The sequence below is a fragment of the Macrotis lagotis genome, chromosome 2 (genome assembly GCF_037893015.1).
Source record: "Macrotis lagotis isolate mMagLag1 chromosome 2, bilby.v1.9.chrom.fasta, whole genome shotgun sequence".
Lineage (NCBI taxonomy): Eukaryota > Metazoa > Chordata > Mammalia > Peramelemorphia > Peramelidae > Macrotis > Macrotis lagotis.
In genome coordinates this window covers 16,191,423-16,205,745 of record NC_133659.1, presented here as the reverse complement: position 1 = coordinate 16,205,745, position 14,323 = coordinate 16,191,423, and the positions used below count along the sequence as shown (strand labels likewise).

The following is a 14,323-nucleotide window of genomic DNA, read 5'->3' as shown; positions in this document are numbered from 1 at the left end:
ATAAGCAACCTATTAACTCAGGGCTTAGTCTGTTAGCTCAAAAATAGCCTCGTCATCCCCAAGGACCCCATGTAGTAACAGAGTCCATCACTCTTGGGATCCAGCTGAATCAGAGAACCATCCAGTATCCCAGCTGCAAGGGGCTCTAGAACTGAGACAGTCAGGCCTGGAAGAGATCTTAGAGCACGGATAGCCCCAACTGGGGCAGTCTTTAGGACCAAAGTCCTCCACACTAGGATGGGGCTGGGAAGGGGGGACCTGAGAAGATTTCAGAGAAGAAGGGGGGGGGGACCTGTGGAGCTTATAACAAATGAAAACACAGAATATTAGAGTTGGAGGGACAATAATTAGCAATTAAATGGCACTTTAAGGTTCAAAAGTGCTCTACAAATCATTCCACTTTATCCTCACGAATTATCCTCATTTTACAGATGAGAAACTGATTCACACCGCTCTTGAGTGTCCAAGGCAGAATCTGAACCCACACCTTCCAGCTTTCAGATTCAGCATTCTAACAACTTTGCCAAAATCCCCCCTAGCTCCCTCTGCCTTCTCCCCCCCCCCCCCATAACCGATTTCATTGGGAGAGAGGAGTCCCAGTGAGAACTTTTCCTCTACCAATGCAGCTGGTTTATAACTGTTTAGAAGTCTCAGGAGCTGTCCAGGGTCATTTCCCTCCCAAATATCCCAGCCAAGATCACATTTTCTACCAAAAACCATTCCTGACCCCCCCCCCCAAAGGCAAAGAATACTGCGGATAGTTTGCTTGTTCACACACATCTCCCCCCATCAGACTGTCGGCATCCTTTCTTTATACCCTCAGTATTCAGAAGTTTATTAATAAGCATTAATAAATGATTATTGATTGACTGCAGGACAACCATGGTCAAAGGAAGGGCTGAACCCAGGTGTTTCTGACTCCAAATCAACCTGTCCTTTCTCTCTTACTTCAATGATAACCTTCCGCAAATGATCTCAGCTGATTATCGCAGCCCTGGGAGACAGGTAGGGATAGATTCCTGAGGCTGTGGCAGTAAGGGCATTGCTGAAGGTAACCCTGTCCTCCAGCCTCAGCCCTGGGTCCCAAACCCTTGAGGTTGATATTATTTCCATTATTCTATGAATACTTCGATGTCAGAGAAAATATTAACATTGAAGCTATTATTAGCTGTATAGGACTTGGTGAAGGCTGGATAGAGAAAAGCTACAAAAGCTGTCAGTATAAAATATTGGTGCAGAAATAGGAGCCCAGTGGAGAGGCCTGCAATGCCGCTGTGGGGAAGGGGGGAGCCTCAGGAAGAAAAGGCTCCCATCGAGGGTCCCAGTCTCATGAGACAGCTTGGCAACATCCAGCAAGTTGCCCCACCTCTGCATTCCAGATGACAGGGCTGGACGAGATCCTCTAAGCATCCTTTCTGGACCTACTAGCCACATCCTCTGTTTTTATTGAGGAAGTCGTTTTCAATGGTGTTAAGAAGCTGGAGACAATAAAAATAGCTTCTGTTTACATAGTGCAGTACAGTTTGCAAAGTCCTTGGTGCCCATCATCTCCCAGGATCTTCACAACCACCCTGTGAGGTGGGTGGTACTATTATCCCCATTTTATAGATGAGGAAACTGAGGTACAGATCAGTTAAGTGACTTGCCCAGGGATACACAGTTAAGTATCAGAGGTGAGGTTTGAACCCATGTCCTTCTAAGGCTAGTTAGAAGACTATACACCAAGGGTTTTTAACTGTGTGTGTGTGTGTGTGTGTGTGTGTGTGTGTGTGTGTGTGTGTAGAGGGACCTTTCAGTAGACTAGTAAAGCTTATGGACTCCTTATTAGAACCATGTTTAAAATACATAAAATAAATGCATAGAATTACAAAAAAAGTAGTGAGAATAAAGATGTGATCAACCTGACATGGTTTCACATGTGTAATGAATATGTTGCCTGCCTTTTCGATGATTGGGGGAGGTGGGAAGAGAGGGTGAGAATTTGGAACAAATATTTTTTAAAATGAACCTTAAAATAAAACAATCATTTTTTAAAGCAGTTAAGATATAACTCTTTTTCCGTGGACCCCAGGTTAAGAACTCCAACCCTATACCACTCTATCTCCCTAAATTTATAGGACCACGGGAAGTCCCTATGTTCAGCAGGAGGACATAGATAATGAGAAGACAGTATGAGGGCCTCACCTGGAGGAGGTAAGGAGAGCTAGCCCTATAAAGTTAGGAAGTTGAGTTACTCTCCTGCTCAGAAACCACCAAAGACTCCACACTCTCTAGAGGAGAAAAGTCCAGACTCTCCTCAGCTCAGGTACTTAGCTTTGACTACCTCATAATCCTTATTTCTCACTGTTCCTCAGCATAAAGAAATAAAAATAAATGTCATTCTTCTTCATCCTTCATTTTCTAAGACGACCGAAGACTTCAAGGGTGATATGGGTGAATTGGACTGAAGTGAGGCAGAGCTGCAGTGCCATCATCCTCACTCTCTCTTCAAGAGTCATCAAAGTCCAGTGGAAGACAAAAGTCAGGATGACTGGCGATGGTCTAGGATGACCTTGGTGTCTCTGCCATCTGATCGAGCTCTAAGCTTGCTTCATAGCAGAGCACCTGCCTCATCCATCTTCTTGGCCATAGGAATAAATTGCTCTTCATCCACCCAGTCCACCGGAGGAAGTCTTCACATACTTAAGGTCGACATCCCCCTAACTCACCAGTAGGTCAGATTACCTTCAATCTGGTTGAGCCCTATCTGCCAGATGGTTTTACCAGGGTGTGGCTGCTGGGCATGCCACAGCTTCCTGAGCTACAGATGAGAGTTGAGTGAAGGTGGACACCAAAGGTAGAAGAGCAGCCCTGAAAAGGCTCGGCAGCCCCCACACCAGAGATGCTGGTCCTCATGAACATCCAGAGATAAAGGCAGAGATAGAGAAGTGTTTCTATGTATAAATATCTATGTAGATCTAATTAGTAATATAGTGCACATATATAATTAGTAATATATGTATGTGTATATATATATATGTATATATATATGTACATATATATATATATATATCTCAAGAACAAATCTCTTTCCATGATGCCACAATATTCTAATGTAAGTATATCTGGATATGGATGGCCATATACACACATTCAAGGAATGATTATGATCCCTGTCACAGGAAGATCCCAACTCATCCTAGGGCTCTCCCTACCAGTAAGATGCCCAGCAGGCTTTCACTTTTTTGTTGATTTTGAGGCAATTCCTATAGTTCCTATATTCCAGAGGGCTGGGGATGGTCTCAGGGGAAGCCAAAGTCTAAACTATTCTTTCTCAGAGTAACAAGGATTTCAAACTAGAAGGTGCATTAGCGTCAATCTAATCTAACTCCTTCATTCTACAATGGCAACTGAGGCCCAGAGGGGCTAATGACTTAGCTAAAATCACTCAGCTAGTTACTACACAGGAAGGAAAGATTCAAGCCCAAGTCTTTGGCCTCCAGGTCATTCACTGAGCCACATTGTCTCTAATGAAAATGATTAAATGATTGCACATCTCAGGATCCAAGCTAGAAAGATTCAGCTCCCTTCATGGTGGTGGTGGTGGGGGCTCTCAAGTTTTCTTGGGTCATGTATGGCCCTCTTCTGAGAAGGTTTTGAAATGGAGAGAACAAAATACATAGAATTACATGGGAAATCAATTATATTGAAATAGAATTCTCAAAATACTTTTTTTTAAAAAAAGTTCACAACCCCAGTTAGGATTTCCAGCAGTGTTTTGAAGGAAGCAGTCCTGTAGAAAGACAGGACTCTGGATGACTGTTGGTGAAGCTGCAAATTGGGAAGGACAGTCTGAGAACTAATCTGGAATTATGAGAAAGAGGTAATGATTACGCCCACACCTTTTGACTATGACCGCTAACTCCACATAGATGCCCCAAGGAGATCAAAGATAACAAGGAAGGTACCAGACATGCTTAAATATTTATGGCAGCATTTCCTTTTGTTGTAAATAACTGCAAACAAAATAGATGTCCATTGATTGGGAAAAGGCTAACCAAATTATGGTGCAGACACATAATGAATGTTAGGAACAAGGATGATGAAGAATTAATTCAGAGACACTTGGGAAAATATGAATTGAAGCAAAATGAAGAAAGCAGAAGCAAAAAAACACAATTGAATCAATGCAAATGGAAAGAACAAAAATAGCTGTAATTTAAGGCTGCACAATATCTAACATTCTTCACAATCCTGCCTCTATTGCTCCATACATCCCTACATGGACTTGATGGCTCAGTCATCCTGGCCTGGTTGATGCGCTTCAAATACAATGAGCCATCTCCCACCTCCCTGCCTTTGTTCTAGCTATCCCTTTTATCAGAAATGCTGTTCCTCCTCCCTTTAGAATCGTTGGCTTCCTACAAGACTCACTTCAAACACTACCTTCTTCTGAACGTCTTTCCCAGTCTCCCAAAGACTAGCTTCTTCTAAGGATGTTTTGTATCTGTTCCATTTGCATCTAGGTATTTGCTCTTTTTCTCCCCCCTTTAGAATGCAAACTTCCTGAGGACAGGGTGGTCTGTTCTTTGCATTTTCTTTGGATCCCCCACCTTAGCACACTTAGTTTTCAGCTCTCTGTTATAACATCCACCATTGCTCCATCTGTAGACCAACCTTGTTCATCCCACTTCAACAGCCCTCACGTTCACTCCTTCTCTTCTCTTCTCCCACCTCTTTCCCAAATCTGGCCAATTCCCCTCACCCAGACTACTCTAGAAGCCTCCTAAATGGTTCCCCCCTTTCAGTCTCTCCATCCCTTAACCCACTCCATTCAATGTCCAAATGGATATTCCTATAAGGAAGAGCGTACCATATCACCCATTCTACTCAAACACTTTTGTTGGTTCCCTATGGTCCCTAGAAGAAATTACAAAATCTTTATCTTGTCATTTAGGGCCCTACAAAATCTGGTTCCCACCACTCTTAGGTAAATTTCAATATTAACAAATAAATACTAATTGAAATAATTTAATTCTTTGTAAATTTCAATTTAATTGATATTTTATAAATATCTATTTAATATTTACCTAATACTAAATTAGATCATTTTTAAAACTTTACTAATAGTCATTTCCCTAATGTGCAGATCTGACCCTGCCCTTCCCCCTAACTCAGTAAATTCCAGGGGCGTCCTGTTACTGGAATTCAATATGGAACCAAAGATGAATGCCTCTATTTGGTCCCTTTCAAACTTTCCATTATCTTACACATTCCTCCCCTTCACAGGCTCTGTGAAGACCAACCCCCTTGGTATTATCTATACAAAGATGATTCATGTCTAGGAGTGATCCCCTAGGGCTGGAATGGTATCCCTTCTCACATCTGCATCCCTACTCAGATGCCACCTTCTCCATGAAGCCTCTCTTGATTCCCCCATCAGTTTCCCAGAACAAGCTTGTATTCATTTTGAATGTATTGGGTAATATCTGGACCATAGTAGGCCCTTCATAAATGCTTCTTGGTTAACTGAATTACATGAAGAAAAGCCGGTTTCTAAAGAACCATCTGGAAAGAACCCCAAACCATGAAGGTGTTACCATTCACATTAATGACTTCATCTTCAATGTCTTTTTCAGTTCAAGTGAGCAGAAGGTCTGGCCATGAGTTATCAGGAAACTCTTAGGGGGAGATTAGGATCCATACCCCAAGATTTACCATTAAAAGGAGTCTAACTCTTTTCTTCAGATCATTAAACGCTAGCATTCCACCAAAAAAAAAATTAAGTTCCCTCATAAGACATTTCATTAAACAATAGATGATTATTAAAACAACATTTGGGGATAACAGAATATGTACACGAACAGGATCAATTATTTTTTTGCCAAAGAATTAACTTTTTAAAAATGGAGTTGTTTTCTAATGAACTGAAAATGATTTCATCAATAAAACACAATGACTTTCCAAATAATCGTTGAAATTTCCAAGGAGTCTTTAGGTATTTAATCGCCATTTCATCGGGTAGCAGGGGTAATGCTACACAGTTATCAATTCGCCTAAAAATGTTTATTGCAGAGCTAACATACTGTCAGCATTTTCATTAGGAGGACAAATGGAAAAGCAGGATCTTGGGTGGTGGTGGGGGGGGAGGACTGTATTTAGCTAGTTTCTTTGCTCTATCACTCACCAGAACAGAGAAGAAGTGGCCAGGATTAGATTGCGCCAAAGATGACTTCTTCTTCTTGCCTTGTAATAACACAGGGAATGTAAGTCCCTTCTTGTCAACATGCCAACCACCTGTCAAGGTCCCACAACCATTGACTGCCAAGGTCCCCTGGTCCCTACCCTGGGGAATGTCTGAGAAAACAAGGGAGGAAGCAGCAAGTTTGTCAAAACAACAGCCGCTGTCCAGTCATCACCACTCAGAATTTTGGAGCAGTCTGTGCCTACAGCTCCAAAGAGCTACCAGCAAAGCCCAAAGTATCTGACCTTGCCCAGGGCCACAAACACACAATCCAAGAAAACACAGCCACACAACTAGAATGCTTAGGACTGCATATCGGGCACAGTAATGTCTCACTTCTTTCTCTCACTTTTCTTTGATCCAATACAATCTGTTCTAAAGCCACAGCATAAGCTACAGTGAAAAAAAAAAGATCAGCCCAGTTCTAGAAGCTTCTTGGGCTTTTATAAGATACCTATAGATAGCCACTGATGGACTGGTTCCCTCATGAGGACTATTGATAGCAGCTGTTATCTTCCAGCTTCACCTTGACTCCCTCCCTCGTCTATGAAGGCTCCACTCAGGAAAATCAGAGAAATGATGTTGGAAATATTGGAAATCTGTGTTCAGTCTTCCTTACAAGGATTTCAGACTGTTCTGTACATATTATGCCTGAATTTCCCCTGATGGCTCCCCAGGATAAAATAACGTGGAAATAGAAAAAAAGGGACTCGCTGCTTAGGGCAGACCATATAATTTGAACAGATAGCAGAGGGGAGGCCAGGCTATTCAGTCGCTATTTTGATTCATCTTTTCTATCAAGGAAAATGGTCTCCAAATTGAAAAGCTCTGAGTAAACATAGCTAAGGCAGAGTCTGAGATTAGAGAGAAGATAGAACAAACCTAGCTTCTTTCAAGGAGCTTACATCCCAGACCCAGATATATCTGCTGAAATGATTACAGAACCAGATGGTGGTAATCTTCGAAGAATATGAAGAGTAAGAGAGATGGCATAAGCCAGCAAATATTACCCCAGTTTTCAAAAGCGAGGGAAAGGTCACTTTCAGAAACCACAGAGAAGTCTGCTTGACATCAATCCCCAGCAAAAATCAGGAGCAAATTTTTCAAAAGGTGATTTGTGCAGATTTAGAAAGGTGACAGAGACCAAGAGGGGCCCTGTTTGATAGGGTTGTCAGAAGACATCTGATGATACTCTCCTGGACAAGATGCAGAAATCTGGCGGGGGGGGGGGGGCAAACAGTACAGGCATCTGCAAGATGGTTGAGCAATTGTATCTTAAAAATGTTGATTAATGTACTGAGTGAAGTATGGAATGCCCTCCCTTCTCCCCCCCATCTCCAGGAATCCCTGGCTGTCTTCCTTCCACAGCTCTGGGGTCCCCTCCTCCAAGAGGCCTTTCCCCAGTGGTTAATGCCCTCTCCTTCTTGAAATTCCTTTGGATTTCAAATTTCCTTATCTATGAACATGTTCAGTTCTCCTATCCGTCTGTAATTACCCTCCGGCTGACTCTTCCCCACTTATTTCTGTCTCCCAAACCTATTCTCCTGCTTACTCTGTCCTTGTAATAATCTTTACTCGGGTTCAGCTGAGTACAGGATGGGGGAGAAGAGGTCAGCCCGATAAAGAGCTGAGGGTCTGAGTATTCAGGGTGATGAAGTAACCACATTTTAGGAAAGTCACTGAATGAACCAAGGCTGCAGAATGTTCTGGGGATGGCAATCAAGTTGGTGAAAGGGCTTCAAACAATGACCAGATCAGCTGAAGGAAAGGAGGGTGTTTAGGCAAAGAAGAGGAGATGGGGAGGTAATATGGAGGCACCTTTAAAATCTGAAGGGTTCTTATGGGAAAGATTCTGCTCGGTCCAGAGTGAGGAGGAAGAGATGAACAAGACAAAGGGAGGAAATGTATAATGGACCGGAAGCTTCCCCCCCCCCCCCCCATTAAAGGGCTTCAAGCATAGATTGGATGTTCATGCATGGGATTATTATTGGGTTGGAAGTGGCCAAATGGTCATTTCCAATTCTGCCTAATAAGGTAGATGAATACCCCATCACCAGATATCTTTAAGCCAAGACTAGGCAGCAACTTGCCAGGGATTTTGAAAGGAGGGAAGAGAATGAGCATTTATAGCCTAGTTCATCTATCAAATATCTATCTATCTATTTATTTATTTCATTCACAGGCAGATACACTGTGATTTGTCTCAATCACGTGATGTCATTTTGGTCTTTGATAATGAAGGACAAGAGCCAATACATTTATATCTTATATAGGTACTGTATTAAGTGCTTCATAAATAGTCTGTCATTTGTTCCTCACAACAACCTGGTGCTATTTATTATTATCATTATTATTATTATTATTATTCTCATTCACAGTCGAGGAAACTGAGGCAATAGAGGTGAAGTGACTTGTCCAGGATCAGACAGTGAGTAAGCATCTGAGGCTGGTTTTGAACTCAAGTCTTCCAAACTCCAGGTTCAGTGCTCTGTCCACTAAGCCACCAAGCATATTATCATAGGGTTAGGCTAGATGGCCAACTCTGAAATGCAGAGATTCCATGAATACCCTTCAACTTTTATCAAATCCCCAAAGCATTGGAGAGTGGCATTTGAAGTTGCCTAAAGTCAATTGGAAGACTCAACCAGCTTTGTTGGTTGTTGGTTCCATCATCTTGGATGGGGCAACATGACATCCCAACTTATCCTCTCTTACCCTCCCTGAAGGTTCTGGGTCCTTGGCTTCCACTGCAGCTGGGAACCATCATCCTCAAGTCTGTGGCCCATCCCCAACCCTGAGGAGAGCTGTCTCTGCCCTCCACTGGCTCCAGCAAACTGGCAGGCTCCCATAGAACTCCCATGATTTGAGATCAATAGGCTTAGCCTAGACTGCCAGTCTGCCTTTGCTGTCGCTTGATTCATTTATTTGACCTCACAGTCTCTGAACACCCAGACATCTCAGGATCCCAGCATCCTCCTTAATAAATCTTGCCTTCCCGGGAGGTAATCAATACAAAATGACAGTCTCAGGGTCCATTTTGCCACAGCTCCATTCCATCAACTTCCCTACCCACTGGAGTAGGACTGGGATGGACTGACCATGCTCCAGACCCAACCCCTGAGTACTTTTCCGCTGCCTTTGCTCACTGGGGCAAAATCAATTCCCCTTTCATCTCCTCTGCCTCAAGTCAACGCATTTTATTAAGCCTCTATTATGTGCCAGGATAGTTAGATGGAATGGTGGATAGTGTCAGATATGAATTCAGGAAGACTCATCTTCAAGAGTTCAAATCTGACTGCAGATACTTATTAGCTGTGTGACCTTGAGCGAGTCACTTATCTCTGCTTCAGTTTTCTCATGTGTAAAATGAGCTGGAGAAGAAAATGGCAAACCATTGCAGTATCCCTGCTAAGAAAACCCCATATGGGGTCATGAAGAGTCGAACAAGACTGAAGTAATTGAACAGCAACACGTGCTAGATGCTGTGATGAAGGATACAAAGGCAAAATGTAAGCAATCCCTGCCCTCAAGGAGTTTACATTCTAATGGGGAGACAACATGCAAGCAATAGAGTGGCGACAAGACATATACAGGATAAATTGGAGCGAATCTCAGAGGGAAGACCCAGGGATTACAGAGGACTGGGAAAGGTATTTTGCTAAAGATTTTTAACTGAGACTGCAGATTGTAGTTGAGTCTTGAAAGAAGCAAGGGGAGTTGGGAGGCAAAGATGAAGAGAGAAAGTATACCAGGTATGGCAGACATATGGAGGAACAGCTCATAGGTCAGTGTCTCTGAATCTAAGAGTATGGGGGGTGTCAGGTGACTAGAAAAGTAAGTCAGGGGAAGATGATGACGGACAAGAGGGAACCACTGGTGTTTATTGAATAAGTTCATTGATCAGACCTATGTTTTAGGAAAAATCTTTTAGCAACTGAAGGGAGGGTGGGTTGTTGTAGGGAGAGACTTGAGGCAGGCAGACTGCCCTAGCCACTGTTGTGACAGTCCAGGTGTGAGGTGAGGAAGCTCAGCACTAGGATGGGCAGTATCAAAAGCATCTTCCAAATAAGCTACAAAGGTGAAAGCGATAGATGTTGGCACCATATTGAATGTGGGGAAGAGAGAGAGTGAGCAGTCCAGGCTAACACCAATATCAAGGAGACTAGGAAGATGGAGGGTCCTCAAAATTCATAGGAAAGTTAGAAATGGAAGAGGGTTTGGGAGGAAAAGTTAGACAAATTGTGCTCAAAATGTCTCCTGGATTTCAAGTTCATGGTACAGTAGAATAAAACCTAGAATAAATGGTGGTCAAGAGGACCACCCTTCCAGCTGCTGACATCTACCCCCAAAGGCTACCTTCATTCCACTTAGTCTACACTTTCTAAATCTGGACATTCATTTGCAGGCTGTCTCTGCCATAAGATTGTAAGTTCTTTGAGGGCAGGGACTGTTTTTGTCTTTTCTTGTATGCTAATGCACAGTGGCAGTGGCAGGCACTTAAATGCCTGCTGATTGATTATGTTCCTATTTGGATTAGATTGTCTTCCTCATTAGAATGTAAGATCCTAAAAAAAAAAGTAAGGTCCTTGAGGTTAGGTACTTTTGTTTACATTTTTTGTATCCCCCAGAATATCTTAAGTGTTTAATAAGGGCCTGATTAAATGAATGAATTTAAAGTTCACCTCTGCTATTTATTTTGTGAGACATGAATCAATTAGAAACCTCTCTGGGCCTCAGTTTCCTCATCCATAAAATCAGGGGGTTGAACCCAATGGCCTCAGAGGTCTCTTTATGCTTTAAATCCATGATCTTGGTATGAACAAGTATTTATTAATCACCTCCTGGATCCCTATCCCTATGAGCAAGGTATCATATTAGATACTGGAGCTACCAAGATGAAAAATGATACAGTCCTTCTCCTTAGGCTACCTTCCCAGGTTTGTCTGTCATGGACCAACAACTCCATGAGAACATGTGGGGCCTCGGATCGATGCCCTGTCACTCAGGTCCTTTCAGTCTAAAGTCTGGGCAATCCCCAGCTTTGTTCCAATGCCAAATTCCAACATTTCTGGATAAGTCTGGGCCTTTCTTTTTATTTTGAATGAGTGGTGAAGAAGGGGAGGGACATGTCCATTCAGCATTCTCCTGAGTTTTTAATGTCCCTATCACTTGCCGGATGAGTGGCCAGTCAGAACCAGGTCACCAAGAGATGCAATCATCATTGGAAGTGACAGAGCTAGTCACTGACATTGGTGCAAAGCAAGAAGGGGAGAAGCCTGGAGGTTTAAAAATCTAGTTGTAAACATTATGGCAGCTACTGGAAACAAAGTGAATTCCCATCAATTAGAGAAAAGCTGTTGTTAATTTAAAAACAAACTGTCCTTAATAGAGATTCCCTATTTCACATATAATCTTTTTTCCATTCTTTGTATATGGAAACACGTCCACATGTTTGTCAGCTTCATGAGAAGAAAATAATGCAAAGCTAGGGAGACAAGATGCTGGCACGGAAAATACTAAGCGACGATTCCAAAGAGCTAAGTTCTGCCATCTTGTTTCCAGGAATGGCCAAAGTTCGGCTAAGAGCAGAGCTAAATGTGAATACTCCAGGAAGGCTTCATGGACATGGGATACTTGTATAGATCCAGGGCTGGAAGGCATCGTGTCACTCATCTAGTCCCACCCCCTCATGTTACAGATAAAAAAAACTGAGGCCAAGAGGAAGCAAGCCACTCACCAAGCATGATATCAATAGTAGGTTGCAAAACCGGAATGGGTTCCCCAGGTCCCTTGGCTTCCCCTCCACCAGCTGGACCTTGTGGATGGTGGATCTGGACAGGAAGAGAAAAGAAGGTAAGTGATCTAGTAAAGGAAGGGGCCCACCAGAGTGCTGGCAGTAACTGTGTTGTAGAGAAGGGTGGAGATCAGAAGAAATGTCTCCTCTCAGTGGAGGGACAATTTTGTTGTGGTTGTTGTTCTGACCTTGTGGCCCCAGCACCTTGAACGTGAAAAGCGCTTGATGGTGACTGGTTGGGTTGGACCTGGAAGCCAGGAAGGAATACAATGAAAGTTAGTCTTGATTAGATACCCCCAGAACAGGAGGAGAAGGAGCCAATCAGATCCAGTACTTTCTCTCCTTAAAAAATGGAGTGGAATGAGGAAAGGGAAAAAAGCCCAGCAGGAAAACCAACCCCGGTATTTCCTTGGGAAGGTTCGAGCATGCACAATGGCTCCTTTTCTTCCAGAGGCATGAGGATTCTTGGGGAGCAGCCACTCGGCATGTATGTGCAGCCTGGTGGCAGCTACCGAACACACTTGGCTGATTGATTGTGGCCCTGGAGCACAAAGCCCGCCCTGGTGCCAAGCTCCTCACGCCCACTAGGACTGGCATGTGTGGCTCCAACTGACATTGTTGGAGAATTGCCCCCAGGCCCCTCCCCACCTGAGGACTGAACCTCCTGCCTCCCTGAGCACCCCAGGGCCAAGGCTGGAACCACTGCAGCCCCACCCTGGCCCAGTCTCTTTGGGAGTGAGATGGGCAGATGAAAATGAATCCAGTTGGGCCTGAAGGCTGATCGGGGATCTCTCTGATTCACAATGATTTTTAGAGGCTGCCATGTTTTCTCCTCATTTATTGGACCATCAAACATCCCTCTGGAACACAGTCTCCACATCCAGGAATAAAGAGTAAGTAAATATTTATTAAAGGTCTACTGTAGGCCAGGCACTAATCTAAGCACTGGGGATTCAAAAAGCGGCCAAACCCTGCCCTCCAGGGGCTCCCCCTCTAATCATTATATTTAGACAAAACATTAATTCTTATTATCTTTATAATCATCCTTATATCATTAACGTGATAGTGCATCTTGACCAGATGTCCTACAGACATCTTAAACCCAATAGGCCCAAAACTGAACTCAACAGCTTTTCCCCAACTCCACCCCCACTTCCCAACTCCCCTGTTGAGGGAATTCCCTTCTCAATCCCCCTCGTGGTCATACTCCACTTCTCATATTCCCTCACCCCACAGATCCAGGCTGTTGCCAAGTCCTGTCTTTCCTACCATCACAACATCTCCAGGGTCATTGGCCACCATCTTGGTGCAGGTCCTTGTCATCTCAAACCTGGACTATTGGTTAGTGTCTGCCAGAATGAGTGTGGGGGAATTCCTGAGTCTTTGGAAAGTGAAAAGATTGGATAAAAAGCAAGAAAATAGGAAGGAAGAAAGGAAGGAAGGAAGGAAGGAAGGAAGGAAGGAAGGAAGGAAGGAAGGAAGGAAGGAAGGAAGGAAAGGAGGAAGGGAGGGTGAGAAAGAGGAAGGAAAGGAGGGAGGGAGGGAGGGAAGGAGAAGGAGAAGGAGAAGGAAAGATGGTACAATGGCGAGATCACTAGCTCTGGAGTCAAAAGACTTCCTAACTTTGAATTTCTCCTGATTCTTGCTACTTGTGTGACTTGGACTTGTATGCCTTAAGACTCAGTTACCTCAGCTGTAAAATGAAGGGAGTAAACCAAACAGCCTCTGAGGTCCCTTCCAGCAATAACTCTATGATCCTATTTTCAAGAAAGCATTAAAAAATAGAGAGAAGGGGGTGAGGAAAGAGTGTGAGGTGAAACCTTTCTGGCACCTGGATACTGGACATGATTTGAGGACCCACTAGACCAAAAATATCTCCCCCATCTGCTGGCCACGGGTGAATAAAATTCTCTACCATGAAATTTAATACAGGCTCAAGAGTCAAGGCGTCACTGTCCAAGAGAACTAAGAATCAGATTCCTTCAGCCCTAAATCCCATCATCCTACAAAGACTCCAAAGACATGTTAACCCTTATTCCTTGCCTATCCTCTGCAGTGACTCTATTTCCTCACTTGTGAGGTGGTCGGGAAGAGTGTATCTCTGAACCCTCTCCATAAGAGGATCTCTTTAGGGCACAAGAACCCTGAATTTATTTTTTAAAAAATACCCTCTAGGCTCCCTTAAACAGAACCTCACCCGGATCCCATAGCAGTATTTGTTTACAGATCATCGATTATTTGATAAGGAAGCATGGCTGAAGGAGACAGGTAAGAACAGAGGATGTTTGGACTGGAGGGGGAAGAAA

The 14,323-nt window shown here is 43.5% G+C and overlaps 1 protein-coding gene across 1 annotated transcript in view; it reads right to left on the bottom strand.

Moving 5' to 3' along the window:
• The window catches only part of KANK4 (KN motif and ankyrin repeat domains 4), a 136,432-nt gene that overhangs the window by 86,710 nt on the left and 35,399 nt on the right, over nt 1–14,323 (bottom strand). The window contains exon 2 of the mRNA XM_074221282.1: nt 11,961–12,054. The gene's annotated coding sequence lies outside the window, so the exon portion shown is untranslated. The remainder of the gene's footprint in view (nt 1–11,960; nt 12,055–14,323) is intronic.